General features: G+C 40.2%; 1 protein-coding gene across 3 annotated transcripts in view; it reads left to right on the top strand.

Moving 5' to 3' along the window:
* fibcd1b (fibrinogen C domain containing 1b) overlaps window positions 1-23,563 on the top strand; it is a 207,701-nt gene that overhangs the window by 41,414 nt on the left and 142,724 nt on the right. For all 3 annotated transcript variants that reach the window (XM_077496741.1, XM_077496740.1, XM_077496739.1), the window contains exon 2: window positions 3,173-3,274. The gene's annotated coding sequence lies outside the window, so the exon portion shown is untranslated. The remainder of the gene's footprint in view (window positions 1-3,172; window positions 3,275-23,563) is intronic.

The raw sequence follows: 23,563 nt of genomic DNA, 5'->3' as shown, positions 1-23,563 counted from the left end.
TTCACCAAAATATCTGTTTACCCCGTGAGCAAAATATCTGTTTACCCCGTTTTTGTTTGTTTTTGTTTGTAATCTTCCGCCTGTGATGCATTAGCAAAGGCGGTCGTACTGATTTGTGAGAAAAGCTCATCAATAAAAGAAAAGCCTTTTGATAGCTGCGCGCTACTTTCAATCGAAGCTGCAGGTGAGCCGTTTGATCTCTCGGGATGTCTGACTTTTCTTTTTTTTTTTTTTTTTTCCTCCGAAAGGCGTCTCGCAGGGGAAGCAAATAAATCCCTCGAGCTTGTGAATTGTTTGCAGTTTTGAACATCCTCTGTGTGATTATGCAGCGTTAGAAAGGAAGACGTAAAAATATTAAGAATTAGCTTTCCTTTTAAGTATATCTTCAGGGTTTGCATGTACAAATAAACAGCCAGAGGGATAAAAGGGAGAAACAATTTTCAAAACAATGTCAGTCGAGGAGGTTCACAGTTGTAGCTGCGTTGCGGTCGCGCATTGCATCATTTGGTTTCCCTTCACAATAGTCGGAAAAATCCATGTTAGGAAGCAGCGCACACCAGCAGTAACTAGAGCTGCAGGCAGTAACTAGAGCTGCAGGCAGTAACTAGAGCTGCAGGCAGCACTGAATGGGCTCAACCATCAAATGTGTGACAAAATTTGAAACTCTAGGCAACACTAAATTGCCTATCTGTCTTAGTAGGCATTAGTTCAACTTTGTTGCCAATCCGACCAAATTCAAATTCTCTTTCAAGGACCTCTTCAAATCAAAATGACAGACTATGTTGTGAAGCAAGTATTTTTTATTTTTTTTTTAAACTGATATTGAGATGGTAAGAAAAGTTAATTTAGCATTGCCCATTTGTCTGGAAATGTGGTTCAAATTGGTAGCAAGCGGACAAAATCTCAAGGATGTCTTTCCCTTTGTAATTGAAAATGAATATAAAAAAAAGCCTGTTTAGAACAATATGGCAGACTTCCTGAGACTTTCAGGCATGCCTTCACGAGACAATTTAGCCCATCCGTCCGGTTATAAACGTTACAAATTTGCTGACAAAATCTTGAGTACAAGTCCATCTTTTGAAGGACTTCTGGAAATGGCTAAAACGACCCTGTAATGGCCGCGTCACAGCAAAATGAGTTTCGAAGGTTCCTTCACTTATGCATTTCAGCTGAGCACTCACGGCCGCTGTAATCAATACCTCTGAAAGTGTCAAAAAAAAATGTCATCTTTATTATCTCGCTCGCCAAGTGAGTGTACTTGATTTTTTTGTGCTTTGATGCAATTCAAGACTTCATTTTCTCTTGTCCAAAGAGCCTCATCACCCGCAAAACAGCTTCAGATAAAAAGGGACAACTCATTCGAGGAAACAAACACACGAGAAATGTGATTGACTCAAAGTGGTTTCAGAGGCTGAGTCGCCAAACATTGAAATTTAGCCGTGCTGATCAGATAAAAAGACTGTATTGTTCTTAGACTTAATGGAACAGCGTGGGGCTCTTTTATCCGAGGTTTACTTTTGTGCTCTGTTCCAATCAAATGTAAACAATTGTCTTTTTTTTTTTGTGATAGCGGGACTGCTTTGCTTGATACGACCTCTTCTCTTTCTCGCAAGGAATCAAATGACAAATCGAGCCGGTTTTCCATAATCCACTTATTGCTCCCTAGATTTAAGCGCAAACAACCTGGGCATCGGTCGTCCTTGCACCTGGGGAGGAACGCAAAGTAATAAGCTCAGCTGTGGGATTTTTCCGTAATTGGAGAGCGCCGTCCATTTTGTTGGGCTGGAGCAGGTGGATAAAACACAGATTTGGTTGAACCGCGCAGTGTAACTTGTGCTGCATACTTCTCTTATCTTCACATTATCGTCACCAGCGTTGGTGACAACTGATTTATACAGACAACTGGGGCGTCTGGTTGTTATGCCCGCATAACCAGATGTTGGGTTGTTAAGTTCACATAAACCGGTGTCCTATTGTTTTGCCCATGTGACCTAGTGACTTGCTCCTATTTCTACACAACCCAGGTGTCTAGGTTGTTATGTTCACATGACCAGTCGTGTGGTTGTTATGCCCACATACTGTTGGGTTGTTGTCTACACATATCTAGGTGTCTCGTTATGACAGCACAGATACCTGGGTGTCTGCTTGTTATGCCCACGCAGGTGTTTTAGTTGTCTACACATATCTAGGTGTCTCGTTATACCCGGGTGTCTGCTTGTTATGCCACGCACGTGTTTTAGTTGTTTACACATGTCTAGGTCTCGTTATATCCGGGTGCCTGCTTGTTATGCCCACGCTCGTGTTTTAGTTGTCTCCACATGTCTAAGTGTCTCGTTATGACAGCACAGATACCCGGGTGTCTGCTTGTTATGCCCACGCACGTGTTTTAGTTGTTTACACATGTCTAGGTGTCTCGTTATGACAGCACAGATACCTGGGTGTCTGCTTGTTATGCCCACACATGTGTTTTAGTTGTTTACACATGTCTAGGTGTCTCGTTATACCCGGGTGTCTGCTTGTTATGCCCACGCATGTGTTTTAGTTGTTTACACATGTCTAGGTGTCTCGTTATACCCGGGTGTCTGCTTGTTATGCCCACGCACGTGTTTTAGTTGTTTACACATGTCCAAGTGTCTCGTTATGACAGCACAGATACCAGATGTCTTTGTTATGCCCACTCTCGTGTTGTTTTGTTGTCTACATGTCTAGGTGTCTTATGTCCACATACCCAGGTGTCTGCCTGTTATGCCCACATACATGTTAGTTGTTATCTACGCATACTGTACCTAATGAGTCTTGTTATGTATACGCACCCAGGTGTCTGGTTGCTATGCCCAATACCTAAATGTCTGGTTGTTAAGTGCACATACGTTGTTTTCTACACATACCGAGGTGTCTCGTTATGTACACATAGCCAGTTGTTGGGTTGTTATGTCACGTATCGTGAAGGATTGTTTGGTCTGGCATGAAGGTCAAACAGGTTTGACTTTGCGCTCAGCGACAGCATGAACGTCTGTGTGAATTGCGTCCTGAGAAAGCGGAAGCGGGTGACTCACAGTGACGAGGAGGCACCGTGTGTCGTGCGGTTACAATTGAATTCTTCTGTGCTTTGCTACTTGAATAAAGCGTGAAAGACGATCACTAACCTCAAGAAATTGTTTCACTGTTTCAGGAATGTGCCAAAACTTCATCATGCCTAATTTGAGTCCAGTCGTCAGTGAGCGGTAGATCAACAAGCGAACCATGTGAAGATCTACCCCTCCTCCCCTTGTCGGTGAGTCACCAATCAAGACTTATTTCCCGCGTTGTCGCACGCAACCCAGATCTGCTAAATCGATTGAAGTCGCTGTCTTTAAAAGCGCTTTAGACACGCTAATTGATTCCTGCTCATGTGTATCAAATTGTCATTTTCCATCTGTTTGGGAAGTCGAGGAAAGTTGTACAGTCTTGCTTGCAAGTACTTTGCACTCGGTATCTCGACTTACAAATTTATAAACCGCATTTTGGCCGTACGCTGGTATCTTGTGTTTGTAAACGTTAGCACAGCGAACCGGGATACGGCTCACATGGAAGTAGTTGTAAACAATCGCATATGGGCACTAAATTGCAATGGAGCACTTGAGAGCATTAGTGCAAGCATAGGCGGGTTTATTCTTGTTTATACCAGACGGACCACCACCCACCATGGCTACGACCGTGTCCGCCACATGAAGGGATTGCTTCACGTCATTCTGGCAAAGCTGCACTTCTATTGATAAAGTTGATAAAGGAATGCTTGGCCATGCACCTGACGGATTAGATATAAAATCCCCCCCACCTCCACACCCTCACCCGGCGGGGGGATGCACAGCAGCCAGACAGCAAACACTAAAAGTCCCCCGACGATCAACAAGCTCTAAGAGGAGAAGAAGAAAAAAATGTCATCGCCCCGTAGATTTGTTTGTCTGGTTGGTAATGCGGCTTTTAGACGAGTGTTTTACAGGAGATTTGGACAGCGGCAAGAAAAATAGATTTGTTAGCGGCGCTATTGATTGGATATAAACGAGTGGCGGGTGACATTTGGAGAAAATGACCAAAATTCCAATTCCAGACAAATTGCAGTTGCGAGCGCAGAGGCAAACACGAGAGGGAAGCCAGACGTTTAGTACGGAACAAACCTCATGAAATGCGTGCAACGCCGCTCGTTCCGAGCGTCGTATGGACGTGCGCAACTATAAACCCATGAAACACGCTGAAAGCAATTAATGAGCATCAACGGGATTGGATAGGGCCCCGGGTTTACACACTTGTCGATCTTATAAGCTTAAATGGAGATTGAAAAGTACATAGACGGCAGCTGTCACATCACAACTACTTCAACTGTCGATCAGTCCAGGCTTTATCCTGCCTATTGATCGAAGGTTTGCTTGGATAGACTCCATCTCAACCCCTCCCATGGAACGGAACAGCAGCAGGTAAGATTTCAGAGTAAATCCTTTCCATCGTTGCCACATCCACTGCCACAGTTGTAACTTGTATAGTATTACACGGCAGGCAGCAACGGTTACACTCTTTATACTAAGCTGACCATGATTGACTGCCGACCAGTAAAGACTGTGCCGTGCCTCCCACCCCAAAGTCACCTGGGATAATCGTAAATGTCACCTCCGCAGCCATCCCTCAACAGGACAACCGGGATAGAACTAATTAATCACCGACCGTACCTACATCAGAGGATATAATGACACGTATTAGTCTGCCCGGCGCCTCAAATCGGGGAACGAAGACGGCGAATAGGCTGTCGCAAAAAACGATTGGAGGGAACAAACTAGCAGACAAAACACACACAAAAAATAGAGATGTGGAAACAGAAAATCACAAAACTACGTCCAAGTCAAGTTTCTTCACATCCAAGTCAAGTTTCCCTCACGTACAAGCCAAGTTTCTCTATGTACAAGCCAAGTTTCTCCACGTCCAAGCCAAGTTTCCCCACGTACAAACCAAGTTTCCCCACGTCCAAGCCAAGTTTCCCCACGTCCAAGCCAAGTTTCCCCACGTCCAAGCCAAGTTTCCCCACGTCCAAGCCAAGTTTCCCAACGTCCAAGTCAAGTTTCCCAACGTCCAAGTCAAGTTTCCCCACGTCCAAGCCAAGTTTCCCCACGTCCAAGCCAAGTTTCCCCACGTCCAAGCCAAGTTTCCCCACGTCCAAGCCAAGTTTCCCCACGTACAAACCAAGTTTCTCCACGTCCAAGCCAAGTTTCCCCACGTCCAAGCCAAGTTTCCCCACGTCCAAGCCAAGTTTCCCCACGTCCAAGCCAAGTTTCCCAACGTCCAAGTCAAGTTTCCCCACGTCCAAGCCAAGTTTCCCAACGTCCTAGCCAAGTTTCCCCACGTCCTAGCCAAGTCTCCCTACGTCCAAGCCAAGCCTTGCACGTCCCTACCAAGTCGCCCCACGTTCAGTTGAGCCATGGCGACCAGTCCGCTCACGTCCCGCCCCATCATGGCTACCTGCTTCCCCTTGCCCGTTCTGGTCTTAGCGACCAGTTCTCTCACGTTCCTTCCTGTCTTTTACTTATTTTTGATCAATTAAGTTACTCTCATTTCTCTTCCCGTCTTGTGTCTCTGCCATTGGGTCCATCCAGCAGATTCACTCTGCACCTTCAACCGGTACACTACTTTGGTAAAAGTACTTACTCAAACAATTACTCAAGTAAAAGTAACAAAAAAGTACAAGTAATGAAATGTAATTGAGTAGAAGTAAAAAGTATCTTCAACGGCTGTTTCCTCCTACGTCAATTTAAAAGATTTTAGCTAATGGAGCAAAAATTGGGTATAACATAACGACCAGTTGACTTTCTGTCTTGCTCTTACCTTGGAGCAAACGTCGAATGTTTGTTTATCTTGAAGACATTTAGCAGTGTAATCCATTGAAGACTTTGTGGATTCCTCATGTCCGATTCACACAATCTATGGACACATCGTTTCACTGTTTTGCTGGTTGGCGGTCCGCAGCTTTGTTGCAACTTTGGCATGCTTTCCTTGACGCTTGACAAAAGTTTTGTGGATGGATTTCGCGATGGAATTAAATGGAGCGGATGCGAGCTTGATGGACCTTGGTTGTTTGGGGGCGTGGTTTGCGAAAAGGTCAATTCTAGTTCAGCAAGGTTAAGAACCATTCTTCTCTATCCATCTTTCTTTTGTCTCTGACATTTTAAAAAAATCAGTCAAACGTCAAAAACCAGGCTTACGGCTTTATCTTTTCACCACTGCAACCGCCACCGTGTTTCAAACACCGGCAATCCGCGGGTCACACGGTCGCGTGCGGCGGGTATTCTAGGAAAGCTGTCTTCTGATTGACAGATGGGTAAAAGGGCGCGCGGCGTCGCGGGTGAACCCCTCACGGCGTGATGGATGTCGTCTCCGGCGAGGAGCGGCGTAGCACATTTGGAGGCGCTTCATCAATGCGCTCTGGAGCGGCACTAACCATTAGTTAGCACGTCCACCGGCTGACATTTTCAATTTGGGACACATTTGCCGCAACTGCGAGCATATGTCGGAATCGCGTATCAAGAGGATAAAGTCGCAATTACTCGAATGAAGTTGAAATATTAGGAGACTAAAGATGTAATTTTGCAAGCATAAAAATGGGATGTTAACTCTTTTACTGCCATACAAAAAAAAATAAAAAATAGTGGCAGACGATTTTGAGTATTTTAACTCATCTTTCAAGGCAAACAGAATATTGTGTGCTTTTACTACAATATACAACGTGAGTACCAAATGAAAGATCCGATTCCATTCCTTCATTACAAAAACAAAGTACGTTTCTACCTTATTCCGTTCTTTAGTAATCACCATTTGAAAATAGGTCATTTGAGCGACATTTGGCGAAAATGGAAAAGTTATGGAGTAAACGAGCTTTTTGTGAAAAGATAGATTTTCAATATTTTTTGTTTCGTGACGCTCTGTAAATTAGGTTTCATGTGACAAAGGCTTTGATCAATCAAGTTTGATTTCATCAGAATCCGTCATGTTTCATTGTCATTCCAAATACTTGCAGCTCATTGGAAAGAGATACAATGCTGCCATCTGCTGGACATAGTTAGTGGCTGTTTTTGATTCCACAACCCATTGACCAGGCAGCGCTCCACTTAAACGATGCACTTCCCATTGATTAAAACAAAAAAACTTAGTTGACGTCATTTAACGTTTATGGCGGCATACGTCGTGATTTTACTCATCGCTATTAAACGTTTTTGGCGGTCAAAGTGTGAAAGAGAAAGTTGTGGGTTTTTAATAAAGGCAAAATATAACAGTGAGGGTAACCTGATTTTCAAGTTCCCAAAATGTGTCATTTCCTGATAATTAAGTGGAAATATTGGGGAAATGACATTTTGATGACAATAACGAGGTCATTTAAATTAGAATTTGACAAGAATAAAATGCACAGGTTTCAGTCTTCTGATTTTTTGGGGGTTGCAAATGGCGCGCAATGAAGTATTTGGCGCAGTAGTCTAGTAATGCTCAGTGGTACGCAGTTTATCTTTCTTTTTTTTTTTTATATATATATATAATTACGATCTATAAGTGTTTTTGATATTTACATATTGGAATTGTGACATTAGTACAAATTAGCGTTAGCAGCACCGTCTGATTTTTGTGCAAATTTGGTCAGTTAGTTCCCGCCCTAGAAACAAAACACTCAAATTCTATGATACGATAAATTTCGGAGATTACAAGGAATGTTCCTCCATATTACAATAATAACAAATTCAAATGGATTTTAAAAGAACATTAAGTTTGAACTTGCTAAGAACTCAATCTAAAAAATTAAGAACACGAGGAAGACATTTTGTTCGAAAATATTCGTTGCCAATATTTAATGACAAGATCTAAAAGACTTTTTTTTTGTTTTTGTTTTTTTGTTTTTTTTGTTTTTTACAAAATATTTGTTGTTTGTGGCCCGTTCCGACTTGTGTCCAAAAATCCGTCTTATATCGTAAACATCTATCTTGCTACGCTGTGATTGGTGCATAATGACAAGAATGGGACTTGGAGTAATCACGTTCCAGCTGTTGGCCTTTGACAAGCGTGCAGTCTGCAGGTTTTTGCGTTGGCGCGGACCGAGGCGCCCGGGTCGTGCCGGGACTGCCGAGCGGGATTAAAGTCATCTCTGGCTTCATTAAGGGTGTGAAAGCGAGAGTAGTAAACGTTGGGGAGCCTCCCTGTCCACACAAATCTTTACACTGCTCATCTCCTCTCTAATCATCTCCACTGGAGGACTTTTTTTTTTTTTTTTTTTTTTTTTTGTCTCATTTAAACCAAGCACAAGATCCAGGAGTGGTTAAATTGGATGGTGGAGTGTCGACTTCACACAATGGACATCTTTTCTGTTTAAAATTGTTTTTTATAATAATAATAATAAAAATAAATAAAAAAATAACATCTTGCAAAATTTTGGTTTGTTTGTTTTCAAATTTACTACTCATATGCTCATGCCGTGACTAGGGATGTAATGATATCCAAATATCACAATATGATATTATCACGATATTCTGGGGAGGTTGGCGATATATAAACAACCTACAATCTCTAATAACACTTAATATTGATGATGAGCGTGGATTTTTAAACACAGAAAGGCCAAAACATGCCTTGTGAAAATTAAACTGCACTAATAAACTAGCCACCAGAGGGTGCTAGAACCGCACAAATGGAAGTCAACCCGACTTTTTCAACAGATGTGCTGCTTTTAATATCGTAACATGATGACGACGATATATTGTGGCACTTTTAATATCACGATATTGCCGCTATCGTTACATCCCGAGTCGTGACTTAAGTGGCAAATTATTAGGCTTGATTCAGTTGGTCTTATAAATTTGCTAAGCTCCGTATTTACATGGCAAATCGAGTCAATTTTCTTTGCATTGAAGTTACGAACGTCACGGCTCACCTGTTTTCTTGGCTTGGTCATGTGACATTCGCGATGCGAGCCCGAGGGCACCTTGACGTCAATTTCAGTCGACAGCGGACGGCGACAGGGACAAAACTGATAAAAAAAAAAAATAATCGACTCCACGAACAAAATATTGATCAGACTGAAAAAAAAATGTCCCCAAAAAAACAACACTAAAACCCAAAGACACCAAGTTTAAACAACCCTTAAAATATGTTTCTAGCCAGTAACCAGACAGAATAATGGAGGTGCTAAAGACATGGTCCGTATGTCCAATTCCTCGCCGTTAAACGAGGCAGAGACGGTTTGAGGCAAAAAAAATAAAAAATCTTTTCTAAAACAAGGACGAGAAGAAGCTCTCGCCAGAAAGCACCTGTTAATTTTATATGAACAGCTGTCCCGCCGCGACCTCGGGGAGGAGATGCGGCAGTCGGTGTTGCTTTGCTCTAAACATCTCCAATATATACAGCCACTAAAAAAACATACACAGGTGAGGGATAAAGTGCAGATTTACTGTTTGCATGCATCCTTCAGTTCGCTGTCCATCGATCTGTTGTTGGCCTCGCCCCCTCCCCCCACCCCCGCCCCACGGCAGGGCCATTGATTTCCGTCACGCCGATGCCATTTCCCCATTTGATGCTCGTTAAGGCCCCCCCCCCCCCCCCCCCCCACACACACACACACACACACGACTTGTCAACCAAGGCGCTTGTGTTTGACTTTGACGTACTTGGAGCCTTTGCTAGTCTGCTTTTCCAAAGCTCCACGTAGTTTGATTCTGCGCTAAATTGTTGCTAGTTTACAGCTCGTAGCTAGAACGAGCTCCAGCTCAGTGTAAAGTGGTAGAAATGAGTTTTTTTTTTGTTTGTTTGTTTGTTTTTTTGGTAAAAACATTAACATTCTCAGGGCCTTACATACATTAGTTTGCTAATTGGTACAAATGAGTGATTTTCTGTAAAAATGTTAACGTAGGTACAAGAATGCTAATTGGTTTGCTAATTGCTAAATGCTAATTGGTATATGAGTGATTTGTTTTTTGTTATTATTATAAATACGCTAATGTGCGTACAAACCAATGCTAATTGGTACATAGGAGTTTTTTGTTGTTGTTTTTTTTGCGGGGGTAAAAACGTTAGCGTACGTACAAACCAATGCTAATAGGTTTGTAATTGCTAAATGGTAATTGATACAAACAAGTGATTTTTTTTTAACATTTCTTTTTATACAAACACGAACATAACCCTTGGTAAAAAAGAAAAAAAAGAAAAAAAAAGTTAACATGCGTGCATTGGTTTGCTAATTGTTGGTAAAAATCTATCTGGTACAAATGAGTGATTTCCGATAAAAATGTTAACGTACGTACAAGAATGGTAAGTGGTATATGAGTGATTTTTTTTTAAATTATTATTATAAAAACATTAACGTACGTACAAACCAATGCTAATAGGTTTGTAATTGCTAAATGGTAATTGGTACTAATAAGTGATTTTTATTTTTAAATGTATTTTTATACAAACGCCAACATAACCTTTGGTAAATAAGTTAACATGCCTGCATTGGTTTGCTAACTGGTAAGAGCTATTTGGTACAAACGAGATTTTTGGTTTAAAAAAAAAAAAAAAAAAAAAAAAAAAAGTAAAAAAATAATAATTATAATAACGTACGTACAAACAATGCTAATAGGTTTGCCAATTGATAAATGGTAATTGGTACAAATGAGTGATTTTTTTAAAACTATTTTAAAATGTTAACGTAATGATAATTGGTTTGCTAAATGCTAATTGGTATATGAGTGATTAAAAAAAAATTAAAATAAATTATTATAAAAACGCTAATGTGCATACAAACCAATGCTAATTGGCACAAATGTTTTTTTTTGTGTTCTTTTTTTTGTTTTTTTGTGGGGGTAATTTTGCCAGTTAATGGGGCTAGGTACACAGCTAACCAAAATGCTAATGTTATGCTAACTGCTTACGAACTAGTTGCTATCCCTGGCAAGAGAAGGCTAAAATAAGCTAATCTGTTTGTTTTTTTTCAAACCTTGCTATGTAAACAACTAGTTTCATAAATAATAATAATAATAATCATCATCATAATAAATGCAAATAACTCGTATTGTTCATTGTAGTGTTGAATGTCCCTCAGGCTCTTAGTGAAAGGCAAGTTTAAGGGAGACTAAAACGAGGTGCAGCTAGCCGTGACGTACTCTCCGTCATAATTCTGTTACAGTCGGTGTATGGCTGCGAAGAGGAGCCATTAGAGGCCGAAGAGACATGGATGGAGTGCACAGATGATGACCAAAGGGGATCTACGGTGCGATGTGATTGCGCCGCAACCTTTCACCCCCGGTATTCCGCAGCCGGGGAGAAAAAATGGGACAGCACCTGTCGCCGGTGTCATCAGCTCGGTGTACTCGCTCGTCTTCTTTTACGGACACACGAGAGACATAAGAAGAGGCACAGATAAGGGATACCCATTAGTTTGCCTCAGGGAAGTGGGTCATTGTGCCCTCATTGTGATATAGATTGGGGGGGGGGGAACGCAAATCAAAATTACCGGTAACAGATGAAGCAATTTCTGTAGAAATTGCGCGTGAATGCTGAATGAAAAAAAAAAAAATTCATATGTATTTAAAGAAACATGCAATCATATATAATATGAAGTGGAATGTTCTTGAAATAATATATGGAAGTATGTCAAATGGCGTTGAATGATTTGGAATAATATTAACTCATTTGCTCCCAATAACGTGTAAATACGTTTTTTTTTTAATGTAAATGTCCCAAAGACGTATTTATACGTTTTTTTTTGTTTTTCTTATGCTAGAGCATACATAAAGCTTTGATGCAGCCTCTCAACTGCAAAGAACGCTTGCAGAAATGGTAGTTATTACACAAACGGCCAGCAGGTGGCAACAGAGCAAAGGAGATCAACCAGGGCCATCTAGAAAAAAAGCTAAATTACTTTGAATTTTGAATAGATTTGTGAAAACTGATGAAACTTAGCTCTCTTCTAATGCTAATTGCTGCAAAACGGAAACAGATAGAAACATACTTTTTTTTTTTGTCCTGATGAAAGAAGAGACTTTAATCTTTCTTTTGATAGGTTCCATGCTTTTATAGCAATTGAACACAATATTCTGTGGGGCTTGCAAAATCAGTCAAAATCCAGTAAAACAGCCGGGAGCGAACAGGATTGCGAAACGTGAAAATGGCGGCGAGTGAATGAGTTAAATGTTTTAAAAAAAAATATATATATGGTTTTAATAAATTAATTATTAAATCTTGAATGGTAGTGGTTTAAATGTATGCGATGAATGATGTAGAATGCTGTTGAATATTTAATTACCGTATTTTCCGCACTATAAGGCGCACCTAAAAGCCTTCAATTTTTTCAAAAGCTGACCATGCGCCTTCTAATCCAGTGCGCCTTACATATGGATCAATATTGAGCCGCAACAGGTCTCGCTGTCAAGACGCTATCGGTGACCCCGCACGATCGGTGACGCGCACGAAGAAGATCCCGCCATCTTGGATCGCTAGCTAATACTAATACTTTACCTCAGAGAAAATAACAAAACAGCTGTTTATTCATTTTGGGAGTGAATGGAGTTGTCAGAAAGCTGGTTTGTAATCTATTAATTAAGTTTGACTGACCTATCTGACTGTTTTGTTGACATTCCCTTTAGCGCAGCACCATCTAATGGATGCATAACGTAACCCCAGCCTCTACTATAGTGCCTTGTATATGGAAAAAGTTTTCAAATATGTCATTCATTGAAGGTGCGCCTTATAATGCGGAAAATACGGTATATGGAATTAGGTGAAATGAGGGGATATACGTCCAATAATGGGAGGAAAAACACATTTTCGAGTACGGGGTGGGTAGTCGTCACATCGGTGTGAAGCGCTCAAGTTTTGACTGCAGTTTTACCTTCCCTTGTACTTTCCCCGGCTGTGCCTCGTCCTCTCAATTAGCGCACCCTCCTCACACCTTTTTGTCTGCGTTCAAAACCCAGCGCGCTTCCTTGGGCCTTGTTACCGACTCGAGTTTTATCACGTCTGTACCCCCTTTGTTCTATTTTGGTCCTTATTTCACGAGCAAAGTCGTTCTTTCCCGGGTAGTCCCCAGTTATTTGTTTTTCGTTTAATAAACCTCGTCAATCTCGTCACGTCTTCCGCTTGTTTGACATCAAAGCAAACAAGTTGGATTGAATTGGAAAATTCTGTAGTGTAGCTTGTGTACAAGCAGGTGAAATGTGAAGGCGCCGAAAATAACAATAATAATAAGTCATTGTTTCCTTCAGGGAAAGTAGCACTCGTACTTGTCTAGTATAGTAGTGTACAGTAAACCTGGTCATCTTGCCTTATGTCGAATAAAATCAACAGTGTTATGTTATAGTAACTTGTGTACTAGCGGATGGTTATAAAGATACAAAAGTCTCTCTCGGGAATTTTCCGCAAGGGAACGAGTCGTCCTTGCCTTTATTGAGACGTTGAAGTCGGTCAATGGCCATGTTGACGTGAGCATACGCGTACGGCGGGTCCGCGCGTGGGCCGGCGGATCCGCGCGTGGGCCGGCGGATCCGCCATGCGGGCTCCGGCTCCAGCATCAATAAGTCATGACTCACTCTCTCTCTCTCTCGCGTTCGAAAACCACGGAATCAAACTTGAATAGCGCTCGTCAGACCGCGGACCTCGGCCGGAGGTCAAACTCTTCACGAGAGTTACGGTTCATTCCGGCGTGTTGTGCGATGGCGCGAACATAATTCTTGCTTGTAAAACATGAACAGGAATCAAATATCAAATACTGATACAGTATCATGATACATACAACAAATAAATGTCACTCATAATCCAAAATAAATACAATATTAATCAGAATACCGTGTTGAGACTAGAGTAGCTGCATAGTTTTTTTGTTTTTTTTTTATGTGAATAATTTTGTTTTCGTTGACTTCCCCTTAAAATAGTCACAAACACTATTTACGTGACCGTATCATTCAACTATATCATATATTGATATCTTGTAGTATTACATCATTATCCTAATTTTAGGGGTGGGAACCTCTGGCTACCTCACAATACGATACAAGGCCCACGATAACGATTATCTCACGATATGACGATACCATGATTATCAATCTATTGCTCAGGTAATAAATCCTCAATAATCTATGATAAAACTAATCCGATAATAATAATAATAATAATAATAATAATAATGATAACAACATAAATAAATAAATAATGAATACAAAAAATAATCAAATAATAATAATAATAAAAATAAAAATAAAAAATAAAATAATATTATAATAAAAATAGTATAAATATAATATAAATACATAAAATATAAATACATATATACAAAAATATAATAATAATAAGTAAATTAAAAATATATACAATATAATTGTAAAAAAGCTCATGAGTCTTCTTCGCATGAAGACTTCCGCTCATTTCCCCGCCACTCTTGTGAGGAGCTCCCCCTAGTGGCCCACCAAGTAATTGCTCAATAATTAATGAACAATGGAGCCGCTCTAAGTGGCTGTATATGAACTACACAAATATCGCAATACTTGCGTAGGTGTATCGATAATCTATCGGGAGACAAAGTATCACGATTTATCGCGATATCGATATATCGTCACACTCCTATATCATTTATGCTACCAAATCATATCAAATATTGAGACCTCTGTAGACAGATTTTACAACAACAAAAAACGTCCCCGGTCTCAGTTGCATAAAAATTGGAACCGTTTTTCTTCCAAAGTATAAAATTAATCGAGAATCGGGCAATGACTGCATCAGGCTATTAATGTGGCGAGTACTGGTGGCTGATACTAGCATTGACCACCTTCTCGCGCCCGTTTTACAATCAGGAACTAAAAAGGAGAAGAATTAAAAATTGCCAATAATTTCACACAATTTTAAGGTAAAATGATATATTGTGATATACTGGCCTTAAACTTTCATTTTTATTTTTTATTTTTTTTCCGGTGTTATGTACTACAGTGGTATCGGTCTGGGGGAAAAAAAAGTGGTATCGAACATTTCTATTCACAACATTATCACAGTGCTAGTTTTGCCATTCTTGCTCCTGAGTATTTAACTTAACATAATGCCATGCAGAGAGAGAGAGAAAAAAAAAAAAACACTTCTGCACTCTCGCCTGGTCAGGAGCCGGTATGCCGTGATCAATAAGGCAAGCCGTGAAGCGTCGCTGTGTCTGAATTAATCATGTGGTTTCTGGGCGGGAGAAAGAAAGAAAGGAAAAAAAAAAAGAAGAAAGAAATCATGGTCGCACAAAAGTAAAAAATCCGTTGACAATGAATCACCTGGCCTCATTAAAAAGCATACATAATGCATGTTAAATGGAAGCGGTACGATACGACTCAACTGTGCGTGCGTCTTGCTTTTGACCTCCAAGAAAAACGTGCCAGCCTTAATTGGCTCACTTGTCACTTCTTCAACTTTTAGCGTAATTGATACAAGCGAAGCCCCGCCCCCCGAAAACCGCGCCGGCTGCAACCTTAGCTGCTAGCATTCGTCTTCAGCTCCACCACAAACCTTGACAATGGGTCTCTCGACAGCCCAGATTCTCCAACGGTTCGGAAACATATCCCCCCCCCCCCCCTTTGCATTACCTCACATCCATTGCCATGTTAAATTGCTACGTTGACGACGCGGATAATCACGTCGCGTGGCGGAGCGTCGAAATGTTCCGTCGGACGAGGCCTGTCGCGGCTCACCGGCGAGACCATCTGTTTTCCCCGCGCGGCCGCGTCTTTTGCCGTAATGATTTTTTTCGCGCCGTAACGACCCGCAGCTGTGGGATCTCAAAAAGTCAGATGGATGAAGGACAGCGTTGAAGGAATACCGCCCGGCGAGACATCCGCCACGTATTCATCACGAGATCACAAAGACGTGCAAAGCGCCTCGGCGTCAAAGCACTGGATGAGAGGGGAGAGGCGATGGAAAAGAAAGAGAAACGGGAAGCGTAGAGCGGTCGCTGCCGACCGGTCAGCTCGTTCAACCGATTGACCTTTTCAGTAAAACTGCCGTTTTCGCATTGTCAAAAAAAATAAATATTGTAGGGCAATTTAGCCACAAACATCGAACATTAGCCGTCATTTAGGGCCGTTATTACCAAGTGAAAAGAGCACTAGTGGTTAACTCATTTGCTCCCAATAACGTGTTAATACGTTTTTTTAAATGTAAGTGTCCCAAAGACGTATTTATACGTTTTTTTTGTTTTGTTTTTTTATGCCAGAGCATACAGAAGGCTTTGATGCAGCCTCTCAACTGCAAAGAACGCTTACAGAAATGGTAGTTATTACACAAACGGCCAGCAGGTGGCAGCAGAGCAAAGGAGATCAACCAGGGCCATGTCGAAAAAAAAGCTCAATTATTTACAATTTTGAATAGATTTGTGAAAACTGATGAAACTTAGCTCTCTTCTAATGCTAATTTCTGCAAAACGGAAACAGATGGAAACATACTTATTTTTCCTGATGAAAGAAGAGACTTTAATCTTTCTTTTGATAGGTTCCGTGTTTTTATAGCAATAGAACACAATATTCTGTGGGCCTTGCAAAATCAGTCAAAATCCAGTAAAACAGCCGGGAGCGAACGGGATTGCGAAATGTGAAAATGGCGGCGAGTGAATGAGTTAATAGTGACATCAACTCTGCCGAGGATCCAAGCCAGCCCCGATCAATAGAATAGAACCTGGAGGTTATTGATCAAGAAGCGCAAAAGCCTGCCACGACTTCCACCTGTGGGCTCATGAAAGCTTTGTAGAAGGTAGCACCATTCATACGCGCTACATTGACGTATGTATGAACAAGAAATTTACAGTTCGGTTTGATAGGCTGTTTATTGTGAATAGCTCAGTTTCATGATGGTAAGCTACGGGAACCACTATAACCACTCGAAGATTTAGGGTCCGTCAAGAAGATTGTGAAGATCCCATTGAGTAGTAATCTATTCAACGCTAGTGACATAAAAAGTCATCTATGTGAACTACTACACTACTCGGATCTAAAATCCGGTATGCTTGGGCCAACATTCAGTTTTAAAGATCGAAGTGAGTGTGAATGGAAAACCCATCTCAGGTCCACGAACGTCAGCTATGTGAACCACCGCACTATCAATGAACGTGGGTCCATAATAGAAATTTAAGATTACAAATCATTCAGAGGTCGATTGCGAAGAGCGCAGTTGATCCTACATCGGGTCTGCAGAAATCAGCTACTGCATGTGAACCACTACACTAACAATGACTTTGGTTCTATTATCCAGCTTTAAAGTTTGACCTTTGTGTCACTTGCTTAACCACTGGGTGGTTGTTAAGAAAGCAATGAGCAGGAATTGATCCCATTCCAATTATACAAAATTCAACAATGTGAACCACTACATTACCAGTACCACTGAGTCTCAGATCCACGTTTACAATCACCAATTAAACAAAGCGTGAAAGGAAGACAGCATTGATGTGCAATTGATTCCATGACCAGCTGCATGAATATCAGCTGTGTGAACAACTACACTAACAATGACTTTGGTTCTATTATCCAGCTTCAAAGTTTGACGTTTGTGACCACTGGGTGCTTGTTAGGAAAGCAATGAGCAGGAATTGATCCCATTCCAATTATACAAAATTCGACAAGGTGAACCACTACATTACCAGTACCAATGAATCTAAGATCCACGTTTACAATCACTAATTAATCAAAGCGTGAAAGGAAGACGGCTTTGGTGGGAAATTGATTCCATGACCAGCTGCATGAATATCAGCTGTGTGAACCACTACACTTCCAATGACTCTGGTCCTACAGTTCAGGCTTATGGACTGTTTTTTGTTTTTTTAGTTTAGTTGAGGGTTACTAATCAATCAGAAAAAATGCATCGGGCGGGAATGGATCCCACACCACGTCTTGAGAAATACGCCATGTGAACCACTACAGCATAGCCTGCTAATCGGTCTCACGAGGGCTGCATGAATGTCAGCTATGTGGAGCACTACAGTACACAAATTGGTGATTGTGAAGGGCACAATATGTCCCCACAGTAAGTGCGTGAACATCAACGATATGAACCACTAGACTACGACCGTACTACGGCGCTGTCAACCCTCATCACACAGCTGACAGCCGTCACGGCGACGAGGCTTCCGCCGCTTCCCGCCGAGCTGCGCGCTCACATTTTGACATGCTTGAACTGCTTATCCCGACTCGAGCTCATCTACCTCAGCGGGGAGCGCACGCGTGCGTCAAGATATAATGAGCGCGGGCCTCTTTAACGCCCCGCTGTGAACATGACAAGGAGACACGAACGCGGCTGACCTTCCGAGATGCGCGAGAAGACAAATATAGACACCGGCTGCTGCGTGCGGACGTCGTACCTGATTGAACCTCCCCGGGGGAAACCGATGAGCGGCCGTCACCATTTTGGCTCAACGTCAGCGTTTCCATTAAAAAAAAAAAAAGTGTCCATATGTAGTGCGATGTGTTTCCCTTTATTGAGCCCGGGCACTTATTTTACAGTCGAAAAATCTGGAGTGCGTTTTTGGGCCAGGTGGAAGCAGTTCGACGTCGACCAGTCGCGGTATCACGGTAGCACTCCGCCTTCCATTTGTCGCACAATGAAAACCGGGCATTTTCATAAAGTTATTAAAACAAAAACGGATGCCCGGACAGAGTGTTTTTGTACCTTGAGGGCTGTTCCATATGTCTTCAAATTTTGGTAACTCTAGGTGAAACATACAGCCGGGAATGCTTCATTAAGTAAGAATTTTGAAACGCAAAATTTGATGCCCCGCCTCTGGCGGACTTCCTGTTAGGTTTAGCATATGGCACCAACAGACTTTTTTTTTTAATTTTTTTTTTGTAGGTCGTAGTCTGGTACACATGTGTACCAATTTTTGTAGCTCTAGATTAAACGTACAACCGGCAATGCTTCGTTAAGTCGTTAGCGTGGCTTGCGACGCTTGCTAGCGAGCACATTGGATAAAACACAAAACAGAAACTCAGACCTGCGTTGGTAGCATCAGCATTAACATTTTGTTTAACTGGCAACCCAGTGAACCTTCTAAACTTACCTGGCAATATTTAACACGTTAAAGTAACTCAACCTTACGTTGGAAGCATAAGCTTAGCAATTTTGTTACTGATCTACACAACTAGCCTCATTAACTCATTTGCTCCCAAAGACGTATTTATAAGTTTTTTTTTTTTTTTTTTTTTTCTCCTATGCTAGAGCATTCAAAAGGCTTTGATGGTGCCTCTAAACTGCAATGGTAGTTATTACAAAAACAGCCAGCAGGTGGCAGCAGAGTATAAGAGATCAAGCAGGGCAGTGTTGCAAAAAACTCTTTACTCCAGTTTTAAACAGATTTGTAATGAAACATAGCTATATTCTAATGCTAATTGCTGCCAAGCAGAAACAGAAACATACTTTTTTTATTCTCTGATGAAAGAAGAGATACAATTTTTTTTTTTCCTTTTGATAGATTCCATGTTTTATAGCAATAGAACACAATACTCTGTGGGCCTTGCAAAATCAGTCAAAATCCGGTAAATGGATTGCTTCAGTGAAAATGGCTGCACTTAGCCGAGCTACCTTCCAGAAGAGCCAAGAATGTGATGTTCAACATTGAAACTAAGTAATATAAGGTTAGCATTACTGTTAATGAGATAAGTAGATAACTTTATTAGCCAAAGACAAAACTCAGGTTGAAAGATAATGTGGAGAATAATGAGAATCTGATCAGCATGCGCCGCTTAACAGCTCCTCTATTCTTAACACCTCCCATTTAGCTCTCCTATATCTTATCATTTCTATTCTTCAGAGGAATGCTAAGCAGCGTCCAACTTTTTTTTTTTTTTTTTTTTTTTATAAACGGTTTGTAAGTCTCCTCACGTCTCCAAGTAGTGAATATCCGGAGAAGGAAATCGTTCCTGCTTCACTCCACCCTCGAGAATCATTTTACGCAACACTAAATGTGCGAACGCCATCGATAAGGTGACGACGCCGCGGCCCCACGTGAGACCAATTACCACATCCGACTGCAGAAGTGTCATCCCGTTTGGGCTGGCACCTTTACCTCGGTTTCACACAAACACGGGAAAAACAAGGGCAGTAAGCTTAACATTACTATCTATTAACGTATAACAGGAAAACAAACACAAAAAAAAATAGTACTGGGAATGTGTTTATTTCACATGTAAATTTCAACGTTGTCCGAAAACTCTAAATGCTTTCTGTAAAAAAAAAATACGTCAAAAAAGGACAGTATTTCTAAAGTCAAAAACCAGGATCATTTTTACTTAAGTGGCAATTTTCACAATTGTTAAAATTAGTTTTACGCAAGTTGCACATAATCTTAATAATTATTTTCTGTAATGCAATTAAATAAGCAAAAATGCCATACATTCTGCATTTATTACAAATCAACTGAAATATTGTGAGCCTTTTATTATTTTAATATTGCTAATTTATGGCATTTTTTTTTTACTTAGTCTGAGTAAATATTGTAATATTTTTAGATAGGATAATTTGAGTTTTCTTAAGCTTTAAGCCATAGTCAGCAATATTAAAATAATAAAAGGCTTGCAATATTTCAGTTGATTTGTAATGAATCCAGAATGTATGACGTTTGCTTATTTAATTGCATTACAGAAATTAATGGACCTTTATCACAATATTCTAATTTTCTGAGACAGTTCTGTACAAATGACAAAGTAGCCATGAAAAAAACAAAACAAAAAAAAAACCTAATTAAAGTTATAAACAAAAAATGTTTCGAATAAAGTTTCATGTAAGTTACATGTGAAAATATTGTCAAAAAAACGGGAAACAATTTTTGTAAACGATATTTCATTAATTTCAAAGGGAGAACATTTTTTACTCAACTGATTCATTTGGAAATGTTTGCTAACGTCACGTAAAAAAATGTACAAAACAATATTTTTACACAAGTTTTCCCTACAAATATTATGGGCAATAACTTTTTTTTTTTATTTTTATTTTTTTATTTTTTATTTTTATTTTTTTTAAGACTAATTTGTAATAAAAAGGGGAACTCACAAAAACACTAATTCCGATTCATTTATCTGATAATCCATCAAAAAAAATTCTTAAAATTGATATGTACTCTCTATCTTGTCAATACCAAATGTTGTATAAATTCCGCCTCACTTTTGATTAGTTAAAACACATTTTTTGCTTGTTTGTTTGAATAGGAAAAGTTGGAAAATAATGACTTTTTGCGGCTTTTATTATTCTGTCGAGTGCATCATCTCATTTCCTCCACATGAATAGACAACAGAATTAAGGGAACCTAATTGGGGGGGAAAAAAAAAATGTCTGATGCACGCCCGCATACGATCCTCATCAGGTGCCAGTGATGGCAAACAACCCAGTCTATAATAAAAGCTTGCATCATCATTATCATCGAAGCGGAACAAACAAAACAACAGCATCATTGGTCGGCAAGGCGCAAAAAAAAAAAAAAAAAAAATGGACGACGTTGACGAGCCGGCCGGTAAATAAACGAGCGCTAACCGGCGTCGGGACGCTGCGAAATCAATTAAGCGGGGCGTCCGTCGGGATCCGGGGGAGGATGTTTGCTGTCGCTCCCTGATAAGAATATTTTTCTGCGCTTGATTTCCGGCCGTGCCAAGAGGAAGATTATCGCCTGGCACGGGCGGCGCCAAGCGCGCCAGTTTTCTCGGCGCCGCAGCCAACAGGGGGTAGAAACTCTTGGCCTTGTTGAATTCTGCTAAACATTTTTTTTTCTTCTTAAGGATTACTGACGAATCTTGATCCAATTTTTAATGCTTGAGGTGGCAAAGATATGGATTTTACAAGTCGGTCGGTTTATCCCGACACGGGACGTTACGTCGGATTTCCCGCCGCTTTCGCTGTTCGGTGTAGATTGTCGGATTGTGGGAGGGACAGTTCACATTCTAATTATCATTATTTTAATTAAACGAATGCATTCCAGTTTAACTAGCAACGGTATAAAGGCCCAAATGGCATTCGATAAGCATAAAGTAAGCTAACTATAACATTTGAAACATAATTCACGATTAAATGAACCTAAATAGCATAACCGTTAGCATTTTGTTGCTAAATGTGACATATAACATGTTAAACATGTTGCCTGATTAAATTAGACTGAACTCAAACCCCAAAATGTATACATACGTTTTTTTTTTTATACTTTGTACTTCACTCCCAAAAACGCATCTATACGTTTTTTTTTAGGTTTTTTTTTATGCTAGAGCATATATAATGCTTTGATGCACCTTCTGACCTGAAGAGGTTGCTTAAAGTAAAGTTTTGTTGTTTTTATTTAAAAAAAAAACGGCCAGCAGGTGGCAGCAGAGTATAAGAGATCAGCCAAGGCCAGTGCCATGTTGCAACAAGCTCTTTATGCCATTGTGTTCAACAGGTTTGTGAAAAATTTTACTTAGATATATTCTAATAATAATTGTTGCAAAACGGAAACAGACACAAATACTTTTTTTTCCCTAATGAAAGAAGAGACTCTAATCTTTCTTTTAGTAGGTTCAACGTTTTTTTTTGTTTTGTTTGTTTGTTTGTTTTTTAATAGAAATAGAACAATATTCTGTGGAACTTGCAAAATCAGTCAAAATCCAGTAAAAACAGCCAGGAAAGAAGGTGGTTGTTTCAGTGAAAATGGCTACCAGTGAATGAGTTAATAGCATTTGACTCGCTTCTTGTCGCTAAATGTGACATAACACATATTACCTGAATAGTTTTTGATTAAATTATCCCAAATAGCATGACTGTAGCATGTCAGAGCTACAGTAATTATAACATAATAAAACATATTGCCTGATTAAATTGCCTTTAATTAGCGTTAGCCTAGCATATTGTTGCTAAATGTAACATAAAACATTTCCCCCGGTTTAATTAGCCTAAATAGCATGAGGCTAACATATCAAAATATATAAAACTCAATACTTAAAATTAGACTAAGTATCTTATTTTTACCAAAATGTAATCTGAAACACAACATTAGACAATCATAATGTTGCTAAAAGAAACACGCACGGGGTTAGCTTCGCTTTGCTAACTGTACCTTGTAACACGATTGACTGAAATTTCGAAAATCGCATTGGACTAGCATGACTTTGCCAAATGTAACATGTAATTATTGAACAACGAGTCTGCTATTAATTGTTGCTAAATGTAATGAAACACAAACAGATAAATGAGCGTGAATAAAAGGCAGGTTAGCATAGCTCGATTTCGTGGAAACGTGTAGTATGAGAAAAACACAAAGCACTCAACTGATGAAAGTAGCGTTGTTAAATATAGCAAGCCAAACAATAAAACATACAACGCAATCAATTTATGAATTACATTAGCACGCGCTAGCTAACTCTTTTCTAAAAGTTAGCATGTCACGACAGTTCTTTTGCTTCACCTCATTTGTGCTTTCAATTCAACATAAACGCTGCTTGCCTGCTCCTCGGAGACGCGTTGTCGGCAATCTTTCGCATGTTTGTCAAATGACTTCACGTGTCGGCTTTTGGCCCTTTTCTGACGTTTTGAAGTTTATAATATTAGCCGGTATCCCCCAGGG

This window comes from Festucalex cinctus, chromosome 15, assembly GCF_051991245.1.
Source record: "Festucalex cinctus isolate MCC-2025b chromosome 15, RoL_Fcin_1.0, whole genome shotgun sequence".
Classification (NCBI taxonomy): Eukaryota; Metazoa; Chordata; class Actinopteri; order Syngnathiformes; family Syngnathidae; genus Festucalex; species Festucalex cinctus.
The sequence above is the reverse complement of the archived record's forward strand: the minus strand, read 5'-3'. Positions and strand labels throughout refer to the sequence as shown.